Raw genomic sequence first — 18,005 nt, forward strand, 5'->3', positions numbered from 1 at the left:
AATGGCCTTTCAGAAGACAAAGTGAGCACAAGCTTGAAAGAAAAGCTTAGGAGAGAAGCTTATGACTAATCTGATTCAGCCAGCTGATAGGCATGTCTCTTTCTCAAGATAATCAGCCTTCAATCCTTTCCTGGTGGTAGTAATCATTCAAGAAGCTTAGTTTGGACCTGCTAAACCCCTGTACTTGTCATTCACTCGCACTGGCTTCCTCTGGTGTATTCCTTAAATTCCAAGTGTTTTCTGCACCACTCCTCTGCTGTCTCTGACTATTATGGATCTGTCTTCCCTGATGACTGTTAAGTAATGCTTATCAGGCATGTTGTAAGAGAGCCAACGATAAGGAAAGGCTGCCTGAGGCTCCTGTTGTGACTATTTCAGCTGTGGCACCCACAACAGTCTACCCCACATGTGGTTAGACTGAGAACTCCGGGGCAGTCCTAATCCTAGCCCTGGTAACAGGGTTATCCTGAGAGCCAGCTCCTGGATGTCAGCAACATCCACTCCAGCCAACACCCAGGCTGAATCCACTGGAAGCTCATGTCATCTGTCTCTGACCTCACAGAGCTCTTTTTTCTTTTGGCCTCTCCAAATGTTTTCTGGGGTCCAGCCTTTGTGAATTCTTTGAGAGATGATTCGTAACACCTGGAAGATTGGTTTAATGAATTCTGCCTTTTCAGCCTAACTAAACAATCCACTCTGGATGCCTTGGGACATTTGAATGGGTTTTCCATAATGTTTTAGTCCTGGGCAGGCACACTGTGGTTTCTAAATACAAAAAGGTAGAAAGAATAGTAGAGGAGAATCATTTAAGTATTTCTGAAGTTTTGTGCTGGGCCAAGATGGGAAAAAAACCATTAAATTGCTATAATAACTTGCATGTCAGCCTCTCTTCATCCTTTTTTTTTTTTTTTTCTCCAATAATGACTATAAAGTCAGCAGGAACAGGTCCTTGTTATCATTGTATAAAATTAAATATGTAGAAATATATATTGTTGCTTTTTTTAGTGCTTTATATCTAAAGTATATTTGGAGCCTCTCTGAGGTACATGATGTCCTGCTCACAGCCAGACAGCCAGTAAGAAGATCAAGCATTCTGTTGCAAAACTGACATTCTGAGAACATTGCACCTCCTCAACATTAGCCTGAAAGCAATTTACCAGAGCACAAACCTGCATATCAAATAAGAAAGATCTTTCTTGTTAATGTGGAAGTAAAGTGATGGGTTTATTAGGACAAACTCTAAATGACCAGAGTCATTCTGTTTAATAGAAATCAGCCTAATCAAAGTAAACTTCAAGTCTGAAAAATGCTCTGTAGCACCTTGTGTGATGTGATGCTTCAGATCCACCTTGTTCACATCAACACTTGAATGATCACCCTGCACTTGAATTTTAACTCTTAAAATTAAAACACTCGAATTTTAATCCTGCAACAGGATTAAAAAACCTTCTCACTGCTGTTTAGAAAAATTTTCAGAACATTTTCTTCTGCCTCTGCTTTCACCTGTTATTTTGTAGGGCTGATGGAGGCATTGGGGTGGCCCTGCCCATGGGGTGAGAAGGGACACGTGGTGCTTGCAAAGCAAAGACAGTGGCACAGGCACAGAAAAACTGATCCTGGCAAAAGTCTCCCAGGGAATCACCTGACCAAGGGGACAAGGCTCTAAGAACATTTTATTGTCATTATTGCTGTCAAAATTTCCAACTCCCTGACTAGTGGGCATCCCCAGAATAGTTTAGTACTCTCAGTATTGCTGCACACACAGCTCTGTGAGCTCTCAGCCTAAGGGACATTCTTTTGTCTCCCTCTGTAAATATTTAATTACTGGCTACAAGCATGACACGCAGTTGACATAAGCATGCACACATCCTGGTGTCCACATTTCCATTACCTTACAGTCACACAATATTTGTGTGTATCATGGTTTTTTTTTAACATTATGTATCATGTAAAAATCACCATGTAACATAATGTTTGGTAGTTTAAATTGAATTCAATAAAACTGCAAATATGTTCATAGGCATAAGAAAAATACTTTTTAGAAAACCCTCTTAAAATTCAGAGATCTATTTTATAGAAATTGGACTTAGAGAAAATATAATCCTGCATTTTGAAATATAACAATGCGTGAAAATACTCACACTGCATTGTAAATCTAAGCTGTGCTGTAGTATGTGAGGTTTTATGAAGACATCTCAAGTAAATTGTTCATATCTGAATCACAGCAATACAGCAAATATAACCCAAGGTTCAAAACACAGCAGAATTCTGCCTGAGAGATTCAACAATTCTGCCTGAGAGATATTTGTAAAGTTGTGGTTTGGTGGGATGTGGGATAGCTTGTTCCATGTTTAAAATTTTCAGTAGAAAACAAGGTGAAAAGAAACATGAAAGCACTTATCATTTCAGGACAGTGCGGAAAAGATGGCACCATCTTTGGCTTTATTTTTATTAAAATCACTGTTTCTGCAGAGAACCACTTAACCTCCTGTGCAACAAACTCCTTCAGCAAACGCCAGCAATTCAGCACCAACAAATTATGTTCCTGATCAACAAAGCATCTAGTCAATTTTGACAGAGTTTAGATTTGTATACAAATTGTAAGTTTAAGTGTGTGGCTCAAACTGGCTGCTCTTCTGACATAGAATTTTATGTCACATGAATGTAAATATCATAAACTCAACTGAAGCTGACGTCATTCACTTTTAATTTTAACCTTATTCATGCAACATTTAGTTGGAGGTTATTCTGCTGAAACTGAGTTCTGTTATTATGAGGGTTAGATTTAAATTTTAACTTTGAAAAAACCCCAACCAACAACATATATCAATCCACAGGTAATGGTAGTTTCTAATGCAGATTTCTAGCTTTTAACAATATATTTAAATCTAAATGCCACCAAAACTTAGTAAGCAGCACACTGCAAACAGACGAAAATGTTGTATTCCTCAAAGTGCAAGTTGTCAAAGTGCTTCATAGTTCTAATAATAGCTTTCTGGCATTAACAACCTAGAACACAAATGACATCCGCTGAATATTTGTTAATTGTGTTTTTGAATTGCTTATGGCTACATCAGAGGACATATTCCAGGCTCTGATTTCTATTAATAGATGCCTGCTTTGGAAAGCACAAACCTCCCTCTGTCCTATCCAACCTCTCCATGGCTAAAGACAGAACGTCCCCATCTTTTAGACCACCTACTCTCAATAAATGACAATAATCTGCTGCTCTCCCACAATATACAGGGAATGTCCACGTGGATGCACAAGGTGCAGCTCTGTAGGTTCTGTGAAACCCTTTGTGAGCCCTTAAATGCAGCAGTTTAATTAATCTGAGCCAGCAGTTGTATTTAGTGCTCTCACAGACTCCAGCATTCCGTAATCCTTCAGGAATAGGTGAGGTTCAGTTCAAAGGGATGTTTATCACCGTTATCTAAATGTAATGAGATTAGACTCCACTGTAAATAGAATAAAGTGAACTTTCTTACTAGGCATCTATTAATTTCTCTTTTGATCACTCGGAAACAATTCAAGTGCAATCAGCCTGAGCCAAAACCTGGGACTGTGGAGCTACGAAGTTTACACAATGTTTTGATAACAACTGTTGAATTTCAGAAAGTTCTGACAAAAACCTGTGACTGCATTTTAGCTCTTCAGCTTTATTGAACTGACTGAATCTATAGAAGAGCCAAAGGTATGTCAGTTTTCTCCCCAGTTTTGGGACCCTACGAGTCCAACTTCTAGTCCATATTAAAGGAGCACAAATAATCTGTCTCACCATCACTGTTAAGTCCCCCTCTGTTCCTACACCCATGAGGCAGAAGACACATAGTGAATTACCTGTTTCCACATGAGTGCTTCCAATAGAAAATACAAGATCTATTTTTAAAAGTTAGAAGTTGTAAAGAGGGCAATATGATTTAATCCTGAAAATGCCATGGAATGTTCTTCTCAGGAGATGTAATATTGCAGCAACAAAACCAGATATTCTAAGATTTTCAGTATTTATTAGTAAAATATTATAATTATGGTGGCAGTAACACTATTAAACTAATTGCTCTTTTTGTTTAACAAGGAGATATCCTTTTAATAAGTACTACCCTGTTTTTCCAAAAATGTCCCTGAAAAGTACATACTGACTGCAGACACAAACATTTACATGTTGCAGCTCGTGGTACAGATTAAAAAAAAAAAAAATTCCATGAAAACATATTACGTAGGTATTGACAAGCTGGATAAGAATGCAAAGACTGATCCAGGAACATGTATCAGCTACTTTTGGCATGGAATGAGCCTGACATTACACCTGCCCTGGCTAAGTGAAAGATTGCCTAGATATGGAAAGGCAGAACAAACACCAACAATGACGCCTTCATGTGAGAGGCTGGAGAACGTTGTGGTGTGAGGGCAGGGCAGATAGAAACGTCTGCTCAAAAGCTCTCCAAGGGCAGAGAATCAAAGCTACTCAAACACCAGATGAGACAGAAGCAGTGGGAAATCTACCGTTGTGAGTTTTATTGGACAAACAAATATTCTGAATGACACTGGGGCAGTCGATTTGTCTTATCCCAAAGCTACAGCTACACACCTTCTGAAAAATCTGTTTTCCTTCCTCCTCACCCTGCCCGTTATTGTTCTCTCATGATCTGAGTCCATTTCACATTTTTCTTGGTCAAATCTGTCTCTCTATATCACCTAGGGCTGTAATAACCCTACTGCTTTTCAAGAGGAGGAAAAAAATCAAGAAGAAACATGCACACACTGCATCCAGAAGCAAAGGTTTCACTGTCCAGTGGCAGAATCCAGTGTGAAACAGGTCTGTCCTAACAGAACAGGTGACAAAAACCTGCCCTCTCCTCTCCTCGCCTGGCAGCATCGACAATCCTGAGTTTCGTTGCAAGCACTGACTAAACCTCTTGGGTTGCATGCCAGCTGCCTAATTTTGCAAAGTTTAAGAACTGAGCTGGCCAATCTGCTCTGCACAGCCAGCAGAAGGAGTTAGGACCTCTGGAGGGAGGGTTGGAACAGCCAGTTAGGCTGGCTGCCTTCTAGAAGTTCTCCCCCACGCCAGTTCCAGGCTGACTCTGGGAGGATGAGGTACCTCAGCTGAACAGAACAATTCCTTTCATGTGAACTGAGGCTTCTGTGCAGTAAAACAAATTATTTCCCTCAGAGAATAGGATTGCAAAAGTGAAGGGCTCTCAGAGTTAACCTTTAACTGGAATGGCTAACCCAGTGCTTTGTCCTCTGAGGGCAGGCAAGTTCCCAGTGTTCCCATCAGAAGGGGAGGACAAGGTGATTTGGCACAGACAGATTGTAGGATGCTGGCACTGGGAGACAGCTCCCATGGGAGCTCTGGAAGAGGGTGTTCTATCGCTGTCTTCAGCAAACTACAAAATTCCAATCCAGGCCAGTCCTGCAAAAGAGAAATGAGGAAAAAAAGCAGCAAATTTATTCACAGAGAGTGGATTTTTGGTGCCTAAAAGTCATGTTTATGGTGGCGGCTCTGTAAGGTGGGGAGCAAAAGAAAGACCTGGCTCTAAGTGACTGTGGGGAGGGAGAGAGAGAAAGCAGAGGAAGAAAAAGAACAGGTTTATCCTGGCAGGAGAAGAATGGCAAGAAGGAGAGGAAAGAATTTTCCCTGCATACTTTTCCAAGTAGGAACACCACTGAGGAAGTGTCTGATTTAGTTGTCTGAAGGTTGTTTGCATCCTTTGGCCATAATTTGACATACAAAGTAGTTACTCCTATATTTACTAGCCAAGAAAAAAACAAATACAGGATTTCTTTTGCAAAATTAAGAAGACAACAAATGATTGAGACTGAACTAGTCACATGGCTTATAATATTTTTGGCAAATGTCTATGTGTACATTTCTAATTTTCTAATATTATACTACCTAAATCAGACTGTCACCATTAATTTATATTTAACTAAAGAACCCCTGCTTTCCTGTATAATAAATAAATAAATAAATAAATAAATAAATAAATAAATGGGGGTTTGAGTTTTCATTTCCAACAAAGTTTTAATGCAAGAGTTTTATCTTCTCTATGTATTCATAGTTCCTGTGAACTACAGGAGTACATTTCAGCAGGTGCATTGTGATGATGAACCTCTAGAGCTTTTTCTGAAAATTCATTATTTTGAAGAAATGCCACTTTACATTCAGAAAATAAATGGAAATACAACTAGCAGAAAGGTATTAAGTTACAGACCCACTAAGACTCAGAACAAGGTAAAGGAGTATCTATTACCAAACCTGAAAAGAATTTGAATAGAGGCTATAATATCTCACAGACAGGTCAGGACTAAACCAAACAGATTGATAATGTATTTTGATCTGAGGATTGGTTTGGTTTTTGTTTTGGGGTTTTTTTTGTTTTGTTTTGTTTTTTTTTTATAATAAGACTAAATTAGCAAAGCATTTAATTTACTCAATTTTTATCAATTATATTCTAAAAAAGCAGAGCAACATAAATGTAAGTTAAAGACAATCTCACTGCAGAACAATGGAAAGATTGTCCAGAAGAATGTAAGATTTTTCTTAGCACTGTGTTTGGCCCTGATATCTGCAGAATAACTCAACTGGGAAAAAATAGGTCTTGAATTTGACCTATGTCCAAGTCAGAATGAAGGTGAAGAAATCAAGAGTGACTTCAGTTGTGTGTATGAAATGTTTAGTGTTCAATCTGACATTAGCCAGATTAAAAACAAGAATTTTGGTGCATCTGGATAGTACAGAAAGAGGGATAGCAACAGCTGCAGAAATTAAAAACATACTATGTATCATAACTTTTTGTCCTGGATTTCTAAACTTTTTGCCTTTAGCCCTGACCTTTCCTTCCTGTGCATACTGGATAAACAGAAAACAAAAATTTTTACTGCACTCTTAGAGAATCATATTTGTATTTATGAGTCAATTATGTTAAAGTCATTCATCCACTAAAACGTTATTTATCAAACGAGTAATTCCTTTCCAGAACTGTAAGGACTACATTATGTGAAGTACTCAGTAGCTAATACAGCAGTTTTAATGTAATTTTATTGTTCAATTTCATTGTTCTAGGTGGTAAAATTATTATATTACATAATGTTTTAAAGACACCCTGGTTTCTTTGAGAAAAGTAATTCCTTCTCTTTGGGAACAAATTAATTTATTGTAGTTTTTTAATTGAAAAAAAAAATTACTGAAATACTATCAGAAATATGACTGAAGAGAAGATGCAAACACAATCAAAATTATTAGATTATGAAGTCAAAGTTGCAGTTTTCACAGAGCACTGCTGTGAAAAGTATAAGGTTTCAAGTACTCTTATTAGGGAAGGCCTTTCTGGTGTCTTAAATTATATTTAATAATGTCTACACGTTAGTATGAAGACAAAATAGTAATATTTTGCAAATTAACAAGACAATTTATTTGTATCTAGTTGCCAAATTCTTGAAATGCCAACACTTCATCAACCTGTTGACAGAGAATTAAGGAATGAGTGGAGCAACAAGCCTTCCAAAATGCTAGTTTCAACATTTACCTATTTTACTCGTTAAAAAAAGAGAACACCTGCTCTCCTCTTGGAACACGACAATATATATGTCACTATTCTACCTAAACAGACATAATTGTCTGCTTAGCAAAGTAAAGGTGCCATCCATATTGCAATAAAAGTAGGAGCTTAGAAAAAATACCCACATTATTCTGTCTACTATTAAATTTCTGAATATACTTCACTTTCCCATTAAATGTGCTGTGTGCTACTTCCTGCAAAAGTTTCCCCCAAACAGTATGCAGAATTCTTCCTTCTATTTAACACAAGAGCATGTTACAATACTATGGATGGCTGACAGTGTCAGCCAAGGAGCAGGAGCTGTAGGGTCAAATGGAGAAACACAACGTGAACCATAAGAGAATCTTCTGTGGAGGAGGTCACTGCCTGTGCCTCTCAACTAGGCTCAGTTGCTAGAAAACTAAATCCACAGAAATTCAATGTAAATATCATTACTCAGTTCTATTTCTATTTTTATTAAATATACTTCCTTAAAAAAGAGAATGGAAAAAAAAGGCAACCAAATTAATAACTTCAGTAACAATATTTAAATATATCTGATGAGAGGGGAAGTGTTCAATGTAGAACTCCAATCTCCTTGTTAGTGTCTATATTTTTTACCTTTTTTTCCCCCAATGCTCCAAATTGCAAAATGAAGGATTCCTTTTAGCAATCCACCTCTGTTTGTCATGCTCTCAAACAAACTGCTTGACCTTAGTGGGTCTCAGCAAGTTTAATGCTAAATTCGTTATTCAGTGCCTTGCTGAACAGCACAGGAGACAAACACATGCTTACATAATTTGCTAAGTTGGGTGTCTAGTTATGTATATAAAACAGCTATTCAACTGAATATTTGTATCAATACAGTATAGGCCATTAAGAATTTTAAAAAATTCAGTGGCCTAGAGTACTGAAAACTTTAATCTGGGATCAGATACCTTTCAACCTGCTAAAGCTCAAGATCTATTGCTGAAGAAGGCCAAGAAGAGAGAACAGAACAAGACAAGGAATATAAAATAGGACGTAGCAATAGCTTTATGAGAAACAAGCAGATAGGGATGCAGAATTTCTCACAGAAATGAGACAAGACAGTGGCAGAATGGAGGCAAATGCTTGTCTAAGGTGAGTCTCTGCTGTGGAAGGTAGCTGGTCACACAAGGAACAAGGTTTGTCTTTACAGGGCAAATAGAAGCACAAATGGAAAGAAGAATCAGTTATCATTTCCATTACAAAACAGAATAAAAATATTCTTTGAAGAGATCACAGCATAAAGGGACAGGAGGAAAAACTGCTGCTTGCTGACAGAGTAAAGAGATCAGAAAAAGCACTGCCAAAAGACAAAATGATGGGGTTTTTTGCATTTTGATGTTGTAGTTGAGAAGGATAACCAGATTTCAAAAGTAGAGGATTTTCAAAAGTAGAGGATGTGCAGAGACAGCTGCAGGACAGTATTTTTACTGCATTTTCTTCCAGTCCATCCTGAAGATTAAGGAGTGCCTAGGATATGAATTCCCTTTGACATAAATGGGTGATGACAATAGATTGTGATGTGTGGGGGTGATGTTTGCCATATGTTTTTTGACACTGTTGAAGGAGTTATTTTTGAAACTGGATTTTTCAATATGACATGTGGGATGGGAATGAGCTGCAGTTACAGCAGAAGTTCTCCCTCTTGGTCTGAACGAGCTGCCTACAGGATGTTTTGAAAATATGAACCAGCAAATCGATCAAAGCAGTAGCAAGTCAGTGTCTGTTTCAATGGTGCTTTAGGTACCTTTCATCAAGGGAAAAACAAATGATAAAAGAAGTTTTCATTTACTTTCATTTTCTTTTCATTTCTACCAGGATTTGCATCATATTTTGTGCTGACAGTTCAGTTTCCCAGCATTTATAAAGGTACCTGACGTCCACTTTCTCCACCAGATGCCTCTGAACAGGGGTGTTTTCCTAGGAGCTGGAGCACTACATGAGGTAAGGTAGTGCAAACATCATCTGGAATCCAGTCTCTGAAATCTCAGTGCCAGATGCAAGCACAAGGAAATTCAGATAGCAACTTATACACTGATTTTGAGGAGGAATTCTGTCTAATCCTTCCTAAGAGTTCACATATATTTTGACAGAAAAAGATTAAGAGCTCTGATATTTTCCTCTGCCTGAAAACTGCTGATGTTTTATTGGTCATTTGAATGGCTAGTCCCTTCTTCCCACCTACCTAAGTCTATGGCATCTGCAAGCTTATTATGCTGCATGTCATCATTTTTAAACTTAATTGATAGTTCTATTGCAGTTGAAAGATTGACTGTAGCTCCCTATTTTCCCTCTTGCAGTGCCTTACAGCATTTTGCACACATGTATTAAGCTCCCTCGTATTTGACCCCTCATAAGGGGTTCATAAGAATCACAACCTTTTTCAGTCTCTCATTTTTCCACTTCTAAGCACTTTTTATTTCTTTTTTCTAAAAAACTGGAATTTTTTGTTTATTGTGCTTTTTTTCAATGCAGACTAATCAAACTGTATGATTTCAAATGGAGATGAGTGACTGAATATCACTACAACAATTTTATAGAATCATTAAGTAATAGAATCATAGAATGGCTTCAGGTGAAAGGGACCTTTAGGATCACCTCATTCCAACCCTCTCCCATGGACAGGGACATCTTCCACTATCCCAGGTTGCTCCAAGCTCTATCCAACCTGGCCTTCCAGGGATGGGGAAGCCACAGCTTCTCTGGGCACCCTGTTCCAGGGCCTCACCACCCTCACAGGTTTCATCCCTTTTTCAACTTTTTGCACCATTCTGTTTGGGTTTTTTTTTTTCCCCCTTTGAAACAATCATGTTTACTTGGAAGTGTCATATACATGTTAGCTACATGCTATCTTTTTAAATGAATTTTCATAAACATTGAATTTCCTTAGCACTTCCAGGGACTATTCATTCAGGTCACCCTGAACTTATCCTGGGGAAAGAGTTCAAAAGCATTTTTAAAGATAAGAAGAAAAACTTTTGGATTCTAGCCCTATACAAAGACATAGGGCTACTTTTTTTTTTTACTTTTTTTTTTTTTTTTAATAAAACCTTGGTGTAATGATTTTCAGAGATTACTGATAAACTCTTTGAAAGGATGCAGGTGAGTCACTATCTGAGCATTTAAAGACTTCAATAGCACATACAAAAATACCCCAAGAAAAAAAGAACACTTGACCAAAATACTTAGCATTGTTCAGGAATACAATATACAGCAACTTATCCTGCCAACATATCTTTAAAAGTCACACAAAGGACCTACAACTAGTATCTGTAATGCAATCTGTATTTCTTAGCCTGAAAGCAAGGGAAAAACAAGTGCATTGCTACAAAACTGCGTTTTCAGCTTCCACTGCTTATAAGATTAGAATGGATTTGACTGCCTTCAGTATTAGCAATTTCCCCAATGAATCTGTGGGTGGAACAAAAATGTGGAAATGAAAACTGAGAGGGTATTGTGTGTTCAAAATAATCCACCTCCACTCTCATACAGTAGATTTGATTCGGGCTGTCATCTTTCTATGCCTCAGTTTTCCCATCTGTGAAATGGTTCAAGTCAGAATATGTTCTCCTGCACACTGTATCTTCTCGCACCTTGGTTCCTTTGTGCTCCCACACTAATTTCCTGTTCTAGAGACGAAAGGAGAGAATTGTTATTGAAACTGATTATGAACAAGCTTCCTTGATTCACTCCAGTGGCTGCGCTCCAAAGGCTGGATGCATGCTGGGGCACAAGTGCCCTGAACAGACATCCTCAGGGATGTGGTAAAGGTTCATCTTCCCTGCGTGGTCTCCAAGAATCCCATCCTCTGATGCCAAATATGTACCATACGCATCACAAGCACATACCATTCTTCCCCAAAGATCTGAATATAAATTACAATTAAGGGGTAAGAAATTACATTGGGGACACATGATAAAATTAGTGCAAACCTTGTTTTCCATAATCTTAACTTCCTGAACATGTAAATTCTACAAACTCATACATTAACACAAAAAAATTCTGTAATATACTGGATTAATTACACTTGGTGCTGATGGTATATGGGACACATTTTGTTCTTCACATCAGAAGAGGATATCAAGATTTTCATTCAAATAATTTGACTTCTCCCTCCACCCCGAACCACTCAGTGTTAAGCTGTTACAAGGCAGGACAAAAAACAAGGAGTTTTCTAAACACTGAACTGTGTAGGTAAAGTGAAAAAAACCCTCCAAAAACAAAAGGATGACTGCAGCATAAATTATTGGTAACTTCCACTCAATTTTGATAATGAATGTTCATAGAATATGAAAAAATAAGAAATATTAATGGACTGACTGTCATAGTACAAGAAGAATTAAAAGAAAAGGACTGAAAATTAATTGTGTGAGTAGAATGTGGTTGGCTGGCTTGAGCTTCTGGAAATATAGATATCTGTGGACACTGGTGGGCTGCTGGCCAACCTGCCTCCCTTGGCTTCTTTACAAAATGGGTATTTGCTCCAAAGGACATGCATTTCAGCAGATAATGAATGGGATACAAAAACATAGAAGCTATTTTATCTTCCATAAACATAATTAAGTAACTAAATGAAAAAAAGGCCCAACCAACCCAAAAAAAGCCCCCAAAAATAAACCAACCCAGCACGACAATGAAAAACTTTGAAAAGGAAAAATGAGAAACAGAAATCTTTTAGCTACAGCCTTGAAGGGTAACGCATTTCCTTATCCCTGTGTTCTGGCTATCTCATTACAATGAGATGTTTTATGTCAGAGACAACTTCTTGCCTGTAGCTCTAGAGAGCAAAGAGATGAACTGATGAAGGAACTGAAATATGCAAAATGGACTTTGTTCACACAGAGGTGTCAGAGAAGGAAACTATCAGAGCAGGTCCCTAGCTCACAGAGAAATGAAATAGGAGGCTCTCTGCTGACATAGAATGTATGAGCTCTGTCCTGAGCAGCTCACCTGCTTGGTTTGGAATCAAAATTATTTCTTTGTAGTCTGGACTGAAGTTACTGAGTATTGAGGCTTCCCACTTTACATTTCAGCAGCACCTCAGTGACAGCCTGCAGCTTCATCTGTGATAAAATTCCTTAGAGACTGAGACATAGAAAATACTAAAACTTTAAAACAAAAAAACATAACAAAAAAAACAAAATCACAAAGAGCTTAATTTTACTTTGAAAATACATTACACTGCAAAAAAGGCCTGTTTGTTGTCTTATTTCCAGAATTATTGCAGTAAGTTCATCTACATTCTCAAATAATTCCTGATGTATCTGAGTATAGCCACAGCACTTTAAAATAATGAATTCCATCTCCCTTTGAATAATTTCTGCTTCCTGACGCATGTACGTACACACTGCAATTTTCAAATGCTGGGCAAAAAGAGGAGTGAGTCAGACAATAACTGCTCTGAATGATATGTGGTAATTGAAGTTTGTAATTATAAGGTCTGTCTTTGCATTTAATCTCCCTGTGTCACATGCGCACCTTGGCAGTGGTTTCCAGAGCCTGTGGGCTTTGCTGGTCTCAACCAGACTGTTACGGGCACGGGATAAAAGGTAGTTTCTTGGGTACCAAGACAACCAGAACTTTAAAGATAAACCAGTACCCTAAAACTAGATATGGGAGCTCACACTCAGGGCAGGGAGCAGCTGCTGAATATCCTTGCTCCAGCTACCAAAATCACACAGCGTTTTGCAGAAACTTACATTTCTGGATGGACATGAGATGCACGTCTCTCCTAAGCAAATGCATTTGTGACAGAGTATTGAAGAAGCTGTCTAAAACATATCTTGCATGTCAGTCTTCAGAGAATGCTAGAAACACTAAAATTTTAGGACTAGCATAACTATGGTGGTGGTCTCACTCCCACCAGGTCCATAAAAACAAGGACAGTGAAATGCTGAAGACACAGGGACACATGAAAGCATGAAGAGAAGAAGAAAGGCCCCCTGGAAGAGATTTTCCGGCACCACATCCGGCTGCCAGCAAACGGATTTCATTTCTAAGTGTCTTAATCATAGGATTTATCTGGCAGCCTTTCAAAAGTGTTGCTGCAATTACCTTTTTTTTTCCTTGTAAGCTAGGATTAGTGTAATACAAATACAGGTAAGTTACCACATGACAATACCGTATTTGTTAGGACTTCATCCAGATTTGGAAAATAAATTATTACTTAAACCTGATTTGGATGAACACCTGTAATAATTATAAAGGACACAATAAACAGCACAGTAGGAGAATACAAATGTTAACTCTGCCTCTGTTTTCTAAGGAGCAGGAAGGAAAAATTGAAGGAAAGAAATAATGTAAAGGAAGTGAAGAAAGAAAAAAGCAGAACAAAGAATCAGGCTGCGTGTGAGCTGGGGAAATGGGGAACAAGATGCACAAACAACATTTTTAGATCCTAATGATGACTGCATTAAGGAACTACTAGCTAGATGACAATCCAAGAGAGGGCGAACACCCTCATTTTATGGTTCAAGTAGCACATGCACAGAGCCTGCTCTAAAATTTTAGCACTGAAGGACTGCACAGGAACAGTGACCTGAGCTTACTCTACAGGACCAAAAAGCACAGAAAATCCCCAAATCCACCTATGCTCACCAAAAAGAAAAAATCCAACAAAATTAGCAAACATCTAAGACAAAGCTCATGAGGAGACTAAAAGGAGGTGAATTCTTACAGGTGCCAATTGCTGAAAAAGAAATAAATTATGGAGAGATAACAAATTTGCATCACCAATCAAGAACGTCTTGAGAAAGGTTGAGAGGAAGTTGGCCCAAACAAACAGCAGGAATAAGTCAAGTTACTAGAGAAAATCTTTTCCGTGCAAAAGCTGAAACGTGCTACAACCAAGTCAAAACAGATCATGAGCATGAAATGAATGCCCCAACACAGAAAAATATACATAAAAATAATTAAATTAGCACACAGATATGTGCTAATTTAACAGCAAGCCCATCAAGTACCTAAGGCCAGTTGATGAGGATGATGATGATGACAATGATGACACAAAGCCCTCAGAGAACAGAAGGCCCTATCCCGCAGGCAAAATGTGTAGTTACCATCTGCTTGCATTTTGGAAGAGAAAGACTTAAAATTACAGTTCTTCTGCTTGGCAAAGAGGCACACAGGAGTGAGATCTAGTCTAAATGACCAGAACAATCATAATGGCATAAAGTGTTTGCATTTTCCAGTGTTTCACATTACTTATCAAATGAGCACTATGAAGCATCTGGTGTAGCTCACAAATGGCAAGCCCAAAGCAGAAAAAGTTTGTCACAGGATACTGAAAACCTCTACAACTCCTCCCTTTCTAAAGCAAAAAACCCAATTACTAATGTTCTGTGGTAAACAATCATGGCCAGAATAGGAGTAATTTATTGCTTGCTTTTATTTAATGTGTTATGCTATTTTCTTTACCAATAACATCCAAGCTCTCCTGCAGTGCTATTTTAAGCAGTGGTATGTCAGAAACCATTTAATTATGAGGTTAAAGTGATTATTCTTTTTTTTCTTTTCCTCAAAGTGTATTTCTTAGTATTGATGACATTTTAATTAGCACTTAATGGGAATTTGTGTGCCCTTTATTCTCCCTTACAGCTACAGAATCTCTCACCTTTCTCGTGGATTACATGAAGTACCAGAACCCTGATGAAAACTCAGTTCATTTTCCTCTTGCTGTTGCTGCCAGATTCTCACACAGTGGTAATTCCTCATCTTTCTGATCCTTTCAATTCTGAGAGGCTTGCATTTTCCTCCTCAGCCTTTTCCTTGTGTCCTCCACTCCCTTGTGTTTCTTGGGGGCTGTGGTAACATCCTCAGCTTTTTTGTTCTCTTCAAAGCCAGTCTTTAGCGTTATCTGACATTCATACAACCACGGAACCACAGGATGTTAAGAACTGACGCCAGGCAGGCCACGGGCCTTGCAGTTGCAGCCAACACACATCCACTCAGTCCATGAAGACTGTCCTTTCAAACATCTAAACATTGCAGTGTCATCCCACCACCATCAACTGTGTAACGTCCATGGGATTTCACTGGCCGCTTCTCTCCTCTGCTTTCACTTACTTATACAGGGAACTCACAGAAATTGCCATTTCTGAGTCTAAACTGATTCCAAACACCTCATCACATGACAGTCTGTGCAGATGTTGATCAAGAACTGTTTGTGTCTGCTTATGAAAAATGCACGGTGGATTTTCTTTGCGTATCATCTGTTGTTTAGGTGCTGTTTACCTTCAGTTCTGACCAGAAATTTTTTATTTTGACTCGTCCCCTTCACCATCCGCTGTTTTACAAGCCTTTGGACCCTGACAAAAAAAAAAAACAACTTCACCATGGCCTAATCTTTTATTTTCCAGTTTGCAAACACTTGATTTTCTTTACACTCTGAAAATTTGCCAAATGTTTCAAATATTTTATCTTTTTTCTTTATAAATTTGTGAGTCTATCAAAGTCTCTCTCCAATTATTTTGAAGTATATGATTTTTTTCTGTTTTTCTAGAGCAGTGTTTAAACAAAGAAGGATCAGTGTACCCATCTTTTTAACCTACTGAGGCATCCTCAGCTTTTTTAGGCATGTGCACGTCCCTAGAATGGAAATACTTCTTCCTCTAATTGTTATGGAAAAGCGAGCTTTGTTTTATAGTTCCAGTCTTTTTCTGTTGGATGACGTCACCAGGTTTGTTGTTAATTGAAATAAAACAGTAGAGATGTGTTGAGCTAGAAAATGGATGTCGGCAGTCAGAGTTTGCTATGCAGAGGGGGGAAACCTACAGAACTTCACATCAGGGGAAATAAAAAAGATTTGGAACCCAGAAGTACCAACTAAAAATGTCATTGACATAAAGAAGTGGCATGGCTCAAGAGGCCTGACTGAAAGGAATGTTTGCTTGGTGATTTTTAGCAACCTAAATAAGGTGAAACTGTTTTGGAGACATAGCCCACCTCCCAAAATATTCTGTGAGCTGCTACCTTCAAGTATAAAGACAACAGAAACACACAATGAAAACCCACTGGAGAGTCCCTGTTTAAATTCCGACTATGGAAGCTGAAGTATTTTACTCCCATCTGAGGTTTCTTTTCACAAAGAGCCAACTTCATATGCTTTAATGGATTATCCAGGCACTTATGCTCCAGTGAGAGAGAGGAGGCAGAACGACTTCAGTTTTCAAATCAAAGAACCATGTATGCTTCTGGAGAAAGAATAAACTTTAAGAGAACAGGGACAAAAAGCTGCAGCAGAGGAGACAGAAAAAGGCATTACTGACATTAGATCTATTATGCAAGTGCTTTTTACAGCGCAATTGGCAGAGATCCAAAGGCTGGAAGGTAAAAAAGGGGGATCCAAGGGGGGTTTGAAGGAGTCCAGGGGGAGTGAGGGGTTCAGGGGTGTCTGAAGAACCAGGGGGTGTGTGAAGGGGCCCAGGGGTGTGAGGGGTGCAGGGCGTGTGTGAAGAACCAGGGAATGTGTGACCAGGTCCAGGGGAAATGAGGATGCTCGGGGCATTGGAGCATCTCTCATGAGGACAGGTGAGTGAGATGGGCCTGTTCAGAGGCCTCGGCAGCTGAGAAAAAACTTCATCCTTGTTCATAAATATCAGGAGGAGGATTCCAGGGAGATGGAGCAGGGCTCGGTTTGCTGATGGTCAATCACCAGGGCGAGAGAAAAGGCAGGAATTGATGCACAGGGACATTCCACCTGAGCATGAAGAACTTCTTCCCTGTGCAGTGACCGAGCACGGGAACAGATTGTCCAGGGAGGGTGTGGAGTCTGTCTCTGGAGGCATTCCAGAGCCGTCTGGTCACAATCCGGTGCCATGTGCTTGGGGATGACACTGCCGGAGCATGGAGACCAGACCAGATGACCCCGTGTTGGTCCCTTCCAGCCTGACCCAGTCTTGTGATTCCGTGGGGTGGCTGAGGAAATGGGGAATGTGAGGGCCTTCGTGGGGTGTGTGAAGAACTGGGGGTTTATTAGGGGGTCTGGGGGTGTATGTGAGGGACCAGGAGGTGTGTGTGAGCAACAGGAGGAATGCGAGAGGATCGAGGGGTGTATGACGGGTCTGAGGCACACAAAACATGTGAGAGCTCTGGGGGTGCGTGTGAGGAGAACTGGGGGTGTCCATGAGGGACCCACGGGGTGTGTGAGAGGTCCGTGTGCGTGTGCGAAAGATCAGGGGGTGTCTAAGGAGATATGGGAGTGCGTATGAAGAGTCCGGCAGTGTGTGTGTAAGGAACTGGAGGGGAAACTGAGGGGATCTGTGGGTGTGCACGAAGGTCCGGGGTGCGTGAGGGCTCCGGGGTCTGGGGCTGTGTGTGAAGGCTCCGGGGGTGTCTGAGGGGGTCCGGGGCTGTGTGTGAAGGCTCCGGGGGTGTCTGAGGGGGTCCGGGGCTGTGTGTGAAGGCTCCAAAGGTGTCTGAGGGGGTCCGGGGCTG

The 18,005-nt window shown here is 39.5% G+C and overlaps 1 long non-coding RNA gene across 3 annotated transcripts in view; it reads right to left on the reverse strand.

The window, feature by feature from the left end:
* The window catches only part of LOC135290000 (uncharacterized), a 35,733-nt gene extending 17,777 nt beyond the window's left edge, over positions 1 to 17,956 (reverse strand). For all 3 annotated transcript variants that reach the window (XR_010352761.1, XR_010352760.1, XR_010352759.1), the window contains exon 1: positions 15,184 to 17,956. This is a non-coding gene — a long non-coding RNA (uncharacterized LOC135290000). The remainder of the gene's footprint in view (positions 1 to 15,183) is intronic.
* Between the last annotated feature and the right edge of the window lie 49 nt (positions 17,957 to 18,005).

Source organism: Passer domesticus, chromosome Z (assembly GCF_036417665.1).
Source record: "Passer domesticus isolate bPasDom1 chromosome Z, bPasDom1.hap1, whole genome shotgun sequence".
NCBI classification, from domain to species: domain Eukaryota; kingdom Metazoa; phylum Chordata; class Aves; order Passeriformes; family Passeridae; genus Passer; species Passer domesticus.